At 37.6% G+C, this 11,196-nt stretch overlaps 1 long non-coding RNA gene across 1 annotated transcript; it reads left to right on the top strand.

Annotated features, from left to right (window-relative positions):
- Positions 1-9,462: 9,462 nt before the first annotated feature.
- LOC144338693 (uncharacterized) lies at positions 9,463-10,968 on the top strand. Its single transcript, XR_013412987.1, has 2 exons — positions 9,463-9,780; positions 10,105-10,968. It is a non-coding gene; the product is annotated as an uncharacterized LOC144338693 (long non-coding RNA).
- Positions 10,969-11,196: the final 228 nt, after the last annotated feature.

Genomic DNA, 11,196 nt, shown 5'->3' with positions numbered 1-11,196 from the left:
TCATGACTTTGGTATTGTAAATAGTGCTGCAGTAAACACACATGTGCATGTGTCTTTATAGTACAATGATTTATAACCCTTTGGGTATATATCCAGTGATGGGATTGCTGGGTCAAATGGTATTTATGGATCTATATCCTTGAGGAATTGCCACACTGTCTTCCATAATGATTGAACTAATTTATACTCCCATCAACAGTGTAAAAACATTTCTATTTATCTACAGCCTCGCCAGCATCTGTTGTTTCTTGACTTTTTAATAATCGCCATTCTGACTAGCATAAGATGGTATCTCATTGTGGTTTTGATTTGCATTTCTCTAATGATTAGTGATGTTAAGCTTTTTTCATATGTATGTTGGCTGCGTAAATGTCTTCTTTTGAGAAGTGTCTGTTCATATCCTTTGCTCACTTTTTGATGCAGTTGTTTCGGTTTTTCTTGTAAATTTGTTTAAGTTCCTTGTAAATTCTGAATGTTAGACCTTTGTCAGATGGGTAGATTGCAAAATTTTTCTCCCATTCTGTAGGTTGCCTGTTCACTCTGATGAGAGTTTCTTTTGCTGTGCAGAAGCTCTTTAGTTTAATTAGACTTCATTTATGAATTTTGGTTTTTGTTGCAATTGCTTTTGGCATTTTTGTCATGAAGACTTTGCCCATGCCTGTGTTCTAAATGGTATTGCCCAAGTTTTTTCCTAGGGCTTTTAGGGTTTTGGGTTTTACATTTAAATCTTTAATCCATCTTGAGTTACTTTTTGTACAAGGTGTAAGGAAGGGATCCAGTTTTAGTTTTCTGCATATGGCTAGCCAGTTTTTCCAGCAGGAGATCCTTTCCCCATTGTTTGTTTTTGTCAGGTTTGTTGAAGATGAGATGGTTATAGATGTGTGGTGTTATTATCTGAGGTGTCTGTTCTGTTCCATTGGTCTATATGTTTTGGTACCAGTACCGTGCTGTTTTGGCTACTGTAGCCTTGTGGTATGGTTTGAAGTGAAGTAACAGGTCTTCTTTGATTTCATATGAAATTTAAAGTAGTTTTTTCTAATTCTGTGAAGAATGTTAATGGTAGTTTGATGGGAATAGCATTGAATCTATAAATTACCTTGGGCAGCATGGTGTAGCTATTCTTTTATTCCTTTACTTTCCTAATAAACTTGCATTCACTTTACTGTATGGACTCTCCTTGTATTCTTTCTTGTGTGAGATCCAAGAACCCTCTCTTGGGGTCTGGATCGGGACCACTTTCTGATAACACTACCACCATAAAGTTCAAAAGAATAACATATATGGGACTCAGTGAACATTTTCATACCTAATTGTTTACTGTCATGCACTTGTATGATTATAGTATAGTCTATAAATTTTTTATTTGCCAACAATTTGTATTCATTTATTTTCCAACTGGCTTATTCCAGTTCAGTCTTGGCTGTCCAGAGCCTATCTCAGCAGTTCAGGGCACAAGGCAGAAAGCAACCATAGACTCAATGCCATTCTATCACAGGGCACACTCACACACACCCATACTCAATCAAACTGAGACAATTTAGACACAACAATTCACCTAATGTGCACATTCTTGGGATATGAAAGGAAGCCAGAGTACCTGGAGGAAACCCATGCAGACATAAGGAGAAAGTACAATCTCCGTAGACAGTGGCCCCCAGACAGGAATTAACTTTTTGTCATCAAAATTATAACAAAAGACATTAAATGAAATGACATTAATGAAGCACCTGCTGTGTTTGCGTGTATACACTTGTCAATCCACATCAAATGGGCAGCAGGTCAGAGGTTGATATCTAGACTGAGAAACGTTTGGATACTTCAATATGGAAAGTAGTTTCCCTTTAATATTTTAAATGCTGCTATCTCGGTATCACTTTTATGTTTCTCTTAAACATTTTTCTTTAAGCCACTACCCAACATCTGCCTTACAAGCAAGGACATATATGTAGTAAAGGGGTTAGCAAGATATAACCATGGAAGCAAATTTAATGACCACTTGTTTTTACAAAGTTTGTTGAAACAGCCACGCTCATTTGCTTACATACTATCTATAGCTGCATTTGCTACCAAAACAGAGTAGTTGGCCAGGTGTGGTGGCTCACACCTATAATCCTAGTACTTTGGAAGGCCAAGACAAGAACATCGCTTGAGCCCTGGAGTTCTAGACCAGTCAGGGCAACATGGCAAAACCCCCGTCGCTACTAAAAATTCTTTAAAAATTAGCCAGGCATGGTGGCACACACTTGTGGTCCCAGATACTCGGGAGGCTGAGGTGGGAAGTTCACCTGAGCTTAGGGAAGTTGAGGCTGCAGTAAGCCAAGGTTCTGCCACTGCACTCCAGCCTGGGTGACAGAGATGCTGTCTCAGAAGTAAAAAGAAAGAAAAAGGAACAGAGTAGTTGTGATTGCAACCATATGGATTACAAAGTCTAAAATATTTACTATTTGACCTTTCACATTAAAAATCTTGCTGACTTCCTGGAACAATCCATGGTGAACACAGCCCCACAGGAGGAGTACCCCCAGATTGAGGCTTGCATGAGAGGCAGAGTCACAATTTCTCCCTACTTGGAACATCAACATTCCTACAAATGATGAGAGGTGCCTGTCTGACCTGAATAGCCAAAACACTGGGACAGGAATGAGCCTGTGGGGTGAAAAGATTTCCTGCTTGCCAGGCAGGGGAGCTGAGGTAGCTCCCACTTTTTACCCTCATAAAACCTTAGCACATCTAACTGAGAGCTCTCCCAGCCACGCTTATCAAGGCTGGGACCTTGTTCCACTGCTGGATATTACATCTACCCACCTGCCTTAGCTACAGGTATACCTTCCCTATTGGCCTAAAGCCTGAATCATCAACTCAGTAAATAAACTACCAGGGGAAAAAAAAATAAATAAATAAAATGTACACCACAAGAGAACGAGATAAACTTCAAGAGATCCCTGCCATTCCAGCCTCACAAGAGACAGTGAACTTGCCGCACGTCAAGAACATAACTACTACAACCAGCATCTGGAAATAGCCAGTGCACAAAGATTCTCTGTAACTAAGGAAATCATAAAGAGCCTTCACCACTAAAAGCACCAAAAATCAAATTAAGCTAAAATTAATGTCTGATGCTTATGAGAGGAAGAAAAAGAAATTAAAAAGAAAAAACACAGTCCAATCAAAAATTCAAGAAATTTGAAGAAAGAGTATACCCAAATGAGAAGGAACCACAAAAGTAATTATGGTAATATGACACAACAGGGTTACATGACATGCTTAAAATATCACACTAGCTCCCCAGCAATGGATCTAACACAATAAAAAATCTCTCAATAGCCACATAAAGAATTCAAAAGGTTGATTATTAAACTTCTCAAGCAGATACCAGAGAAACTTGAAGACCAACTTAAAGAAATTTTAAAAACAATCCAGGATATGGATAAAGAATTTTCCAGAGAAATAGATACCATAAAGAAATCACAATCAGAACTTCTGGAAATGAAAGAAACACGTAGGAAAATACAAAATACAGTGGAAAGTGTCAACAAAAGACTAGAACGAGTAGAAGAAAGAATTTCAGAGCTGGAAGACAAGGCTTTCAAATTAACCCAATAAGACAAGACAAAAAAGAATTTTTAAAAAATGAACAAAGTCTCAAAAAAAAAATGAGATTATATAAGATGGCTAAACCTAAGAATAATTAGTATTCCTGAGGAAGGAGATAAATCTAAAAGTTTGGAAAACTTATTTGAAGGAATAATTGAGGAAAGTTTCCCTGGTTTTGGTAGAGATCTAGACATCCAAATACATGAAGCTCACAAAACTGCTGGAAAATTCATCACAAAAAGTTTATTGCCAAGGCACATAGTCATCAGGTTATCTAAAGTCAAGATGAAGAAAAGAATCTTAAGAGCTGTGAGACAAAAGCATCATGTAACCTATAAAGGAAAACCTATAAGATTAACAGCAGATTTCTCAGCAGAAACCTTACAAACCAGAAAGGATTGGAGTACTGTCTTTACCCTTCTTAAAATAATTGTCTGCCACAAATTTTGTAGCCAGCAAAACTAAACTTCATAAAGTAAAGGAGAAATAAAGTCTTTTTCAGACAAACACTGATAGAATTTCCCAATAACAAATAAGCGCTACAAGAAATGATAAAAAGACTTCTAAATCCTTAAAAAAAAAAAACAAACTCAAAATACACCAAAACAGACACCTTAAAACATAACTCTTACAGGGCCCATAAAACAATAACACAATGAAAACAACAAGGCATTTAGGCAACAACTAACATCATAAATAGAACAGTATCTAACATCTTAATACTAACATTGAAGATCAGTGGCCTAAATTCTCCACTTTAAAAATACAGAATGCTGGCCAGGCGGAGTGGGTCACGCCTGTAATCCAGCACTTTGGAAGGCCGAGGTGGGTGGATCACCTGAGGTCAGGAGTTCAAGACCAGCCTGACCAACATGGTGAAACACCATCTCTACTAAAAATACAAAAATTAACCGGGCATGGTGGCATGCATCTGTAATCCCAGCTACTCGGGAGGCTGAGACAGGAGAATAGCTTGAACCGGGAGGTAGAGATTGCAGTGAGCTGAGATTGCACGACTGCACTCCAGCCTGGGTGACAGAGTGAGACTACATCTAAAAAACAACAACAACAACAACAACAACTACAAAACAGAATGCTTTGGGGGGCCAAGGCAGGTGGATCACCTGAGTTTGGGAGTTCAAGACTAGCCTGATCAATGTGGAGAAACCCTGTCTCTACTAAAAATACAAAATTATCCAGGCATGGTGGTGCATGCCTGTAATTCCAGCTACTCAGGAGGCTGAGGCAGGAGAATCGCTTGAAACTGGGAAGAGATTGCAGTGAGCTGAGATTGTGCCATTGCACTCCAGCCTGGGCAACAAGAGTGAAACTCTGTCTCAAAAAATAAGAAGAAGAATACAGAAAGACAGAATGGATAAAAAATTAAAAAAAAAAAAAAAAAAGTAGACCCAACTAAAACATAATGACTTACATAGACTTAAGGTAAAGGGATGGGAAAAGATATCCCATGCAAATGGAAACCAAAAGTGAGTAGGAGTCACTATTCTTATATCAGACAAAACAGACTTTAAAGCAACAACAGTAAAAATAGACAAAGAAGAATGTTACCTAATGATAAAAAGATTAGTCCAGCAAAAAGATATTACAATTCTAAATATATATGCATCCAACTGTGAAGCTTTTAAATTTATGAAACAATTACTACCAGGCCTATGAAATGAGATAAACAGCAACAATATAATGGTGGCGGACTTCAGTGCTCCACTGACAGCATGAGAAAGATCATCAAAACAGAAGGTCAACAAAGAAACAATGGACTTAACAGATATTTACAGAACATTCTACCCAACAATTGCAGAATATACATTCTTCTCATCAGCACTTGGAACATTCTCTAAGATAGACCATATTGTAGGACACAAAATAAGTCTCAATATATATTAAGAAAATCGAAATCATATCAAGTATCTTCTCAGACCACAGTGGAATAAAACTGGAAACAAACTGCAAAAGTAACCCTAAAGCTACACAAATACATGGAAATTAAATAATCTGCTCTTGAATGATCTTTGGATCAAGAATAAAATCAAAATGGAAATCTAAAAATTCTTTGAAATCAATGATAATAGTGGCACAAATTATTAAAATTTCTGGGATACAGGAAAAGCAGTGCTAAGAGGAAAATTCATAAAATTAAATGCCTACATCAAAAAGTCTGAAAGGGCACAGACGACCTAATGTCGCACCTTAAGGAACTAGACAAGAACAAACTAAATCCAAATTCGGCAAAAGAAAAATAACAAAGATCAGAACAGAGATAAATAAAATTGAAACAAAAAAAAATGCAAAATATAAATGAGACAAAAAGCTGATTCATTGAAAAGATAAACAAAATTGATAAGCCATTAGGGAGATTAACCAAGTAAATAAAAGAGAAGATCCAAATAAACTCAATTAGAAATGAAATGGGAGATATTACAACTACCACAGAAATACAAAAGATCATTCAAGGCTACTATGAACACCTTAACATGCAAAAACTAGAAAATTTAGAGAAGGTGGAAGATTTCCTGAAAATATACAACCCTCCTAGAATACATCCCATCAAAAGAGAAACTCTCAGCAGACAAATAACAAGCAGTGAGATTGAATCAATAATAACAATAATGAACAACAGAAAAAGTTTACAACCAGATGGATTCACAGCTGAATCCTATCAGACCTTCAAGGAAGAATTGGAACTAATCCTACTGAAACTATTCCAAAAGATAGAGGAAGAGGGAAACCTCCCTAAATCATTCTATGAAACCAGTATGACCCTAATACCAAAACAAGGAAATGACATAACAAAAAAATACAGAACGATGAATGTAGATGCAAAAATCCTTAATGAAATACTAGCTAACCAATCCAACGGCATATTAAAAAGATAATACATTATGATCAAGTGGGTTTTACATGAGGGATGCAGGAATGGTTTAACATACACAAGTGAATAAATGTGATATATCACATAAACAGAATTTTTTTTTTTTTTTTTTTGAGATGAAGTTTCAGTCTGTAGCCCAGGCTGGAGTGCAATGGCACGATCTTGGCTCGCTGCAACCTCTGCCTCCAGGGTTCAAGTGATTCTCCAGCCCCAGCCTCCTGAGGAGCTGGGATTACAGATGCATGCCACCACACCCGACTAATTGTTGTATTTTTAGTAGAGACTGGGTTTCACCATATTGGCCAGGCTGGTCTCAAACTCCTGACCTCAGGTGATCCACCGACCTCAGCCTCCCAAAGTGCTTGGATTACAGATGTGAGCAACCACACTTGGCCCACATAAACATAATTTTTTAAAAAATTTTATGATCATCTCAATAGATACAGAAAACACATTTGACAAGATCCAGCATCTCTTTATAACAAAAACCCTCAAGGAAACTGATATAGAGGGGACATACCTCAAAGTAATAAAAGCCATCTATGAAAAAACCACAGCCAACATCATACTGAGTAAAAGTTTAAAACATTTTTCCTGAGATCTGAAACAAGACCCACATGCTCACATTCACCACTTCTATTCAACATAGTACTGGAAGTCCAAGTCAGAGCAATCAGACAAGAGGAAGAAATAAAGGGCATCCAAGTCAGTAAAGAGAAAGTCAAAGTGTTGCTGTTTGCTGATAATATTATTGTATACCAAGGAAACCCCAAAGTATCATCTAAAAATTTCCTAGATCTGATAAATTCAGCAAAGTCTGAGGATAGAACATCAATGTACATAAATCAGTAGCACTGCTATACATCAATGATAGGTAGGCTGAGAATCAAATCAAGAACTCAATCCTTGTTACAACAGCTGCAAAAAATACATAAAATACTTAGGAATATACTTAACCAAGGAGGTGAAAGATCTCTACAAAGAAAACTACAAAATACTGCTGAAATAAGTTACAGATGTCGCAAATAAATGAAAACCCATTTCATTTTCATGGATGGTAGAATCGGTATTGTGAAAATGGCCATAGTGGCCGGGTGCGGTGGCTCACACCTGTAATCCCAGCACTTTGGGAAGCCCAGGCGAGCAGATCACAAGGTCAGGAGTTTGAGACTATCCTGGCCAATATGGTGAAACCACATCTCTATTAAAAATACAAAAATTAGCCAGGTATGGTGGTGGGCACCTGTAGTCCCAACTACTCCGGAGGCTGAGGCAGGAAAATCACTTGAACCTGGGAGGCGGAGGTTGCAGTGAGCCAAGATTGCGCCACTGCACTCCATCCTGGGCAACAGAGCAAGATTCCCTCTCAAAAAAGAAAGAAAAAGAAAAGAAGATGACTGTATTGTCAAAAGCAATCTACAGATTTGTGAAAGGAAACTATCTTGGGGCCCCAAAATCACCAAGGAAAACTCAAGCTGGGAACTGCTTAGGGCAAATCTGCCTCCTATTATATTCAAAGTCACTACTCTGCTCACTGAGATAGATGCATATCTGATTTGCCTCATGTGGAAAGACTAATCAGAAATTCAAAAGATGTAACCATTTGTATATCACCTATCTGTGACCTGGAAGCTCTCTCCCCACTTCCAGTCTTCCTACCTTTGCTTCAAGTTGTCCTGCTTTTCCAGACAAACCAATGTACTTCTTACGTATATTGATTGATGTCTCATGTCTCTCTAAATTTATAAAATTAAGCTGTGCCCTGACTATCTTGGGCACATGTCGTCAGGACTTCCTGTGGCTGTGTCACGAGCGTGTCCTCAACCTTGGCAAAATAAACTTTCTAAATTAACTGAGACCTTTCTCAGATTTTCGGATTTCATGTTTTTGGTAACCACGGGGGGAATTCTGAGTGGAGATGTCCCTGACCTTTGACAAATCTCCTATTACCAGCATGAGCTATCTTTATGGCTGGAATCAATAGGAAAATTTGCTGAGGTTTGTGAGTACCCCCTCCAGAGAATCCCTGATCTCCCAAAATTTGGTCGAGATCCAAAGTCTAATTTGCTGTGCAACTCCTCTTTTGTTTTTTGGAGATTTATTTGCTTCCAACAGGAAGGCAAGTTTTCCTGCTTCCATGACAATGGAAGGTAGGTAACTCTTTTATAGAATTTGAGCTCGCTTCCAACAGGGAAGATGAATTTTGTTTTCCTGCTTCTAGGAGAGCAGTCTACAGCCTGAGACTCATCACTAGGTAAGAAACTGCTTTGGGATTCTGTCTTGCAAATTCCTTTTAGATGACTAAAGTTAGCATTTAACAACCAGCTGGTGTTAATTTCTGCCTACACGTAGAACAGTCAGAGATTGTATAATTTGTGTAATCATTGTTAGTTTGGCAGCATTTTGTCCTAGCTGAAGTATGGTAATAAGATTTTAAAAGTTAGGCCAGGCACGGTGGCTCATGCCTGTAATGTCAGCACTTTGGGAGGCTGAGGTGGGCACATTGCCTGAGGTTGGGAGTTCGAGAGCAGCCTGACCAACACAGAGAAACCCTGACTCTGCCAAAAATACAAAATTAGCCGGGCATGGTGGAATATGCCTGTAATCCCAGCTACTCGGGAGGCTGAGGCAGGAGAATCGCTTGAACCCTGGAAGTGGAGGTTGTGGTGAGCCAAGATCGTACCATTGCGCTCCAGCCTGGGCAACAAGAGTGAAACTCAAAAAAAAAAAAAAAAAAAAAACCCAAAGATTAAAAAAATTGTTTTTAAAGGAGTTCAATGGTTAAAAAGTCAGCTTAATTAAAAGGCTAACATCCAAGAGGTATGTGGGTATGTGTGCATGTTTGTATTTGAAAGGCCTTCATGTTTTCAGGGGTTTTTTGTTTGGTTTTCTCTCCTAAGACCTTGTGTGGTTTTTTTTTTTTTTGAGCAAACTTTTTTTTTCCTTTTTCTTCTCAGTCGACCGAATTTTATGTTCACCTTAGTTTTTTTTTTTTTTTTTTTTTTTTTTTTTAATAAAATAGTTACTGCAACAGAGGCTACCCTTTGGTTTTTAAGGAAGAGCGTAATTTAATTCTGTGTTTAATTTGGCTCAAAGAAAAATAAAAATATCTCCCTCTAGCACCACCAGACTTTTCCTCTCTGTAGTTTATGATGTAAATTTTTTTTTATTTTATTTGCATTTGAGTTGTTTATTTTAATGTGCAAATTTAAGGATATTTAGCTGACAACTGTCTAGGGTTGTGAAACAGGTTATCAAGAATCTGAAAGTCTAAGATTGGAAAAAAAAAGAAGGAGGTAGGCCGGGCGCGGTGGCTCAAGCCTGTAATCCCAGCACTTTGGGAGGCCGAGACGGGCGGATCACGAGGTCAGGAGATCGAGACCATCCTGGCTAACACAGTGAAACCCCGTCTCTACTAAAAATACAAAAAATTAGCCGGGCGTGGTGGCGGCGCCTGTAGTCCCAGCTACACGGGAGGCTGAGGCAGGAGAATGGCGGGAACCCGGGAGGCGGAGCTTGCAGTGAGCTGAGATCCGGCCACTGCACTCCAGCCTGGGCGACAGAGCAAGACTCCGCCTCAAAAAAAAAAAAAAAAAAAAAAAAAAAAAAAAAAGAAGGAGGTCATTATAAATCTGTAAAATGTACTTCCCTCGGCATGTCTAATACATTTTTATGTGTGTTTAGGTATTGTGTACAGAATGTTTCACTACTAAAAATATATAAAAGAACTCTAATTGATTGTCTTTAATAAGTGCTTAAATTAGATACTAAAAAAGAAATGATGAGTTAAATGCTTTTTCAAGTTTACATAACTTAAGTAAAATCTTTAATAAATAAGTTAGTTTTTAAATTATTGGTAAAGTAATATTGGAAGTATCTTAAGAATTGCCCAGCATACATTCTTGTTTGCATTTATCAATCAAGCAATTTTATACTTATCCCTGACAAATAATATAAGGTGTCAACATTTTGGCATAGGGGTTACAAAACTATACACCCAGCCCAAAACAGAATGATCTTTGCTTGTGCAATTTTTAATAAATCAGGCATTGATATGGATTTAATGAAAATAGCTGCATCTTGAATTTAGTAAAATTACCATAACTTCTAATCCTGTGGCTTTAGGCAGTCTAGTTCACAGACAATAAGAAGGTTAGTTTTGGGAAAGGACTGTTACTGTCTTTGTTTCAAAGCTAAACTATAAACTAAGTTTTGCCCAAAGTTAGTTTGGCCTATGCTGAGGAATAAACAAAGACAGCTTGGAAGTTAAGAGCAATATGGAGTCAGGTCAAATCTTTTTTGTTGTCTCAATCATAATTTTGCAATGGTGGTTGTATAACTTTATATCATGACGGTTGCAGTTTTCATAAATAATCTAGGTAAACAATTAAAAAAATTGATAAATGTAATGGGATAAATACATGTAAAACAAACTGGTCATAATTTAGAATATAAAGTTATATTAAATAGTAGATATTTTATTATTTCAGTATTTTTCAATAAATATAGTAGGAAAACATCCTTACTAAAGAAAAAAAAGTGTGTCCTTTAAAAAAAAAAAAAAAAGTGAGATGTTGTTAGAAGATGGCCGAATAGGAACAGCTCCAGTCTCCAACTCCCAGCGTGAGCGACACAGAAGACTGGTGATTTCTGCATTTTCAACTGAGGTACTGGGTTCATCTCACTGGGGAGTGCTGGACGATCGGTGCTGG

This window comes from Macaca mulatta, chromosome X (assembly GCF_049350105.2).
Source record: "Macaca mulatta isolate MMU2019108-1 chromosome X, T2T-MMU8v2.0, whole genome shotgun sequence".
In the NCBI taxonomy this organism is placed as follows: domain Eukaryota; kingdom Metazoa; phylum Chordata; class Mammalia; order Primates; family Cercopithecidae; genus Macaca; species Macaca mulatta.
The sequence above is the reverse complement of the archived record's forward strand: the minus strand, read 5'-3'. Positions and strand labels throughout refer to the sequence as shown.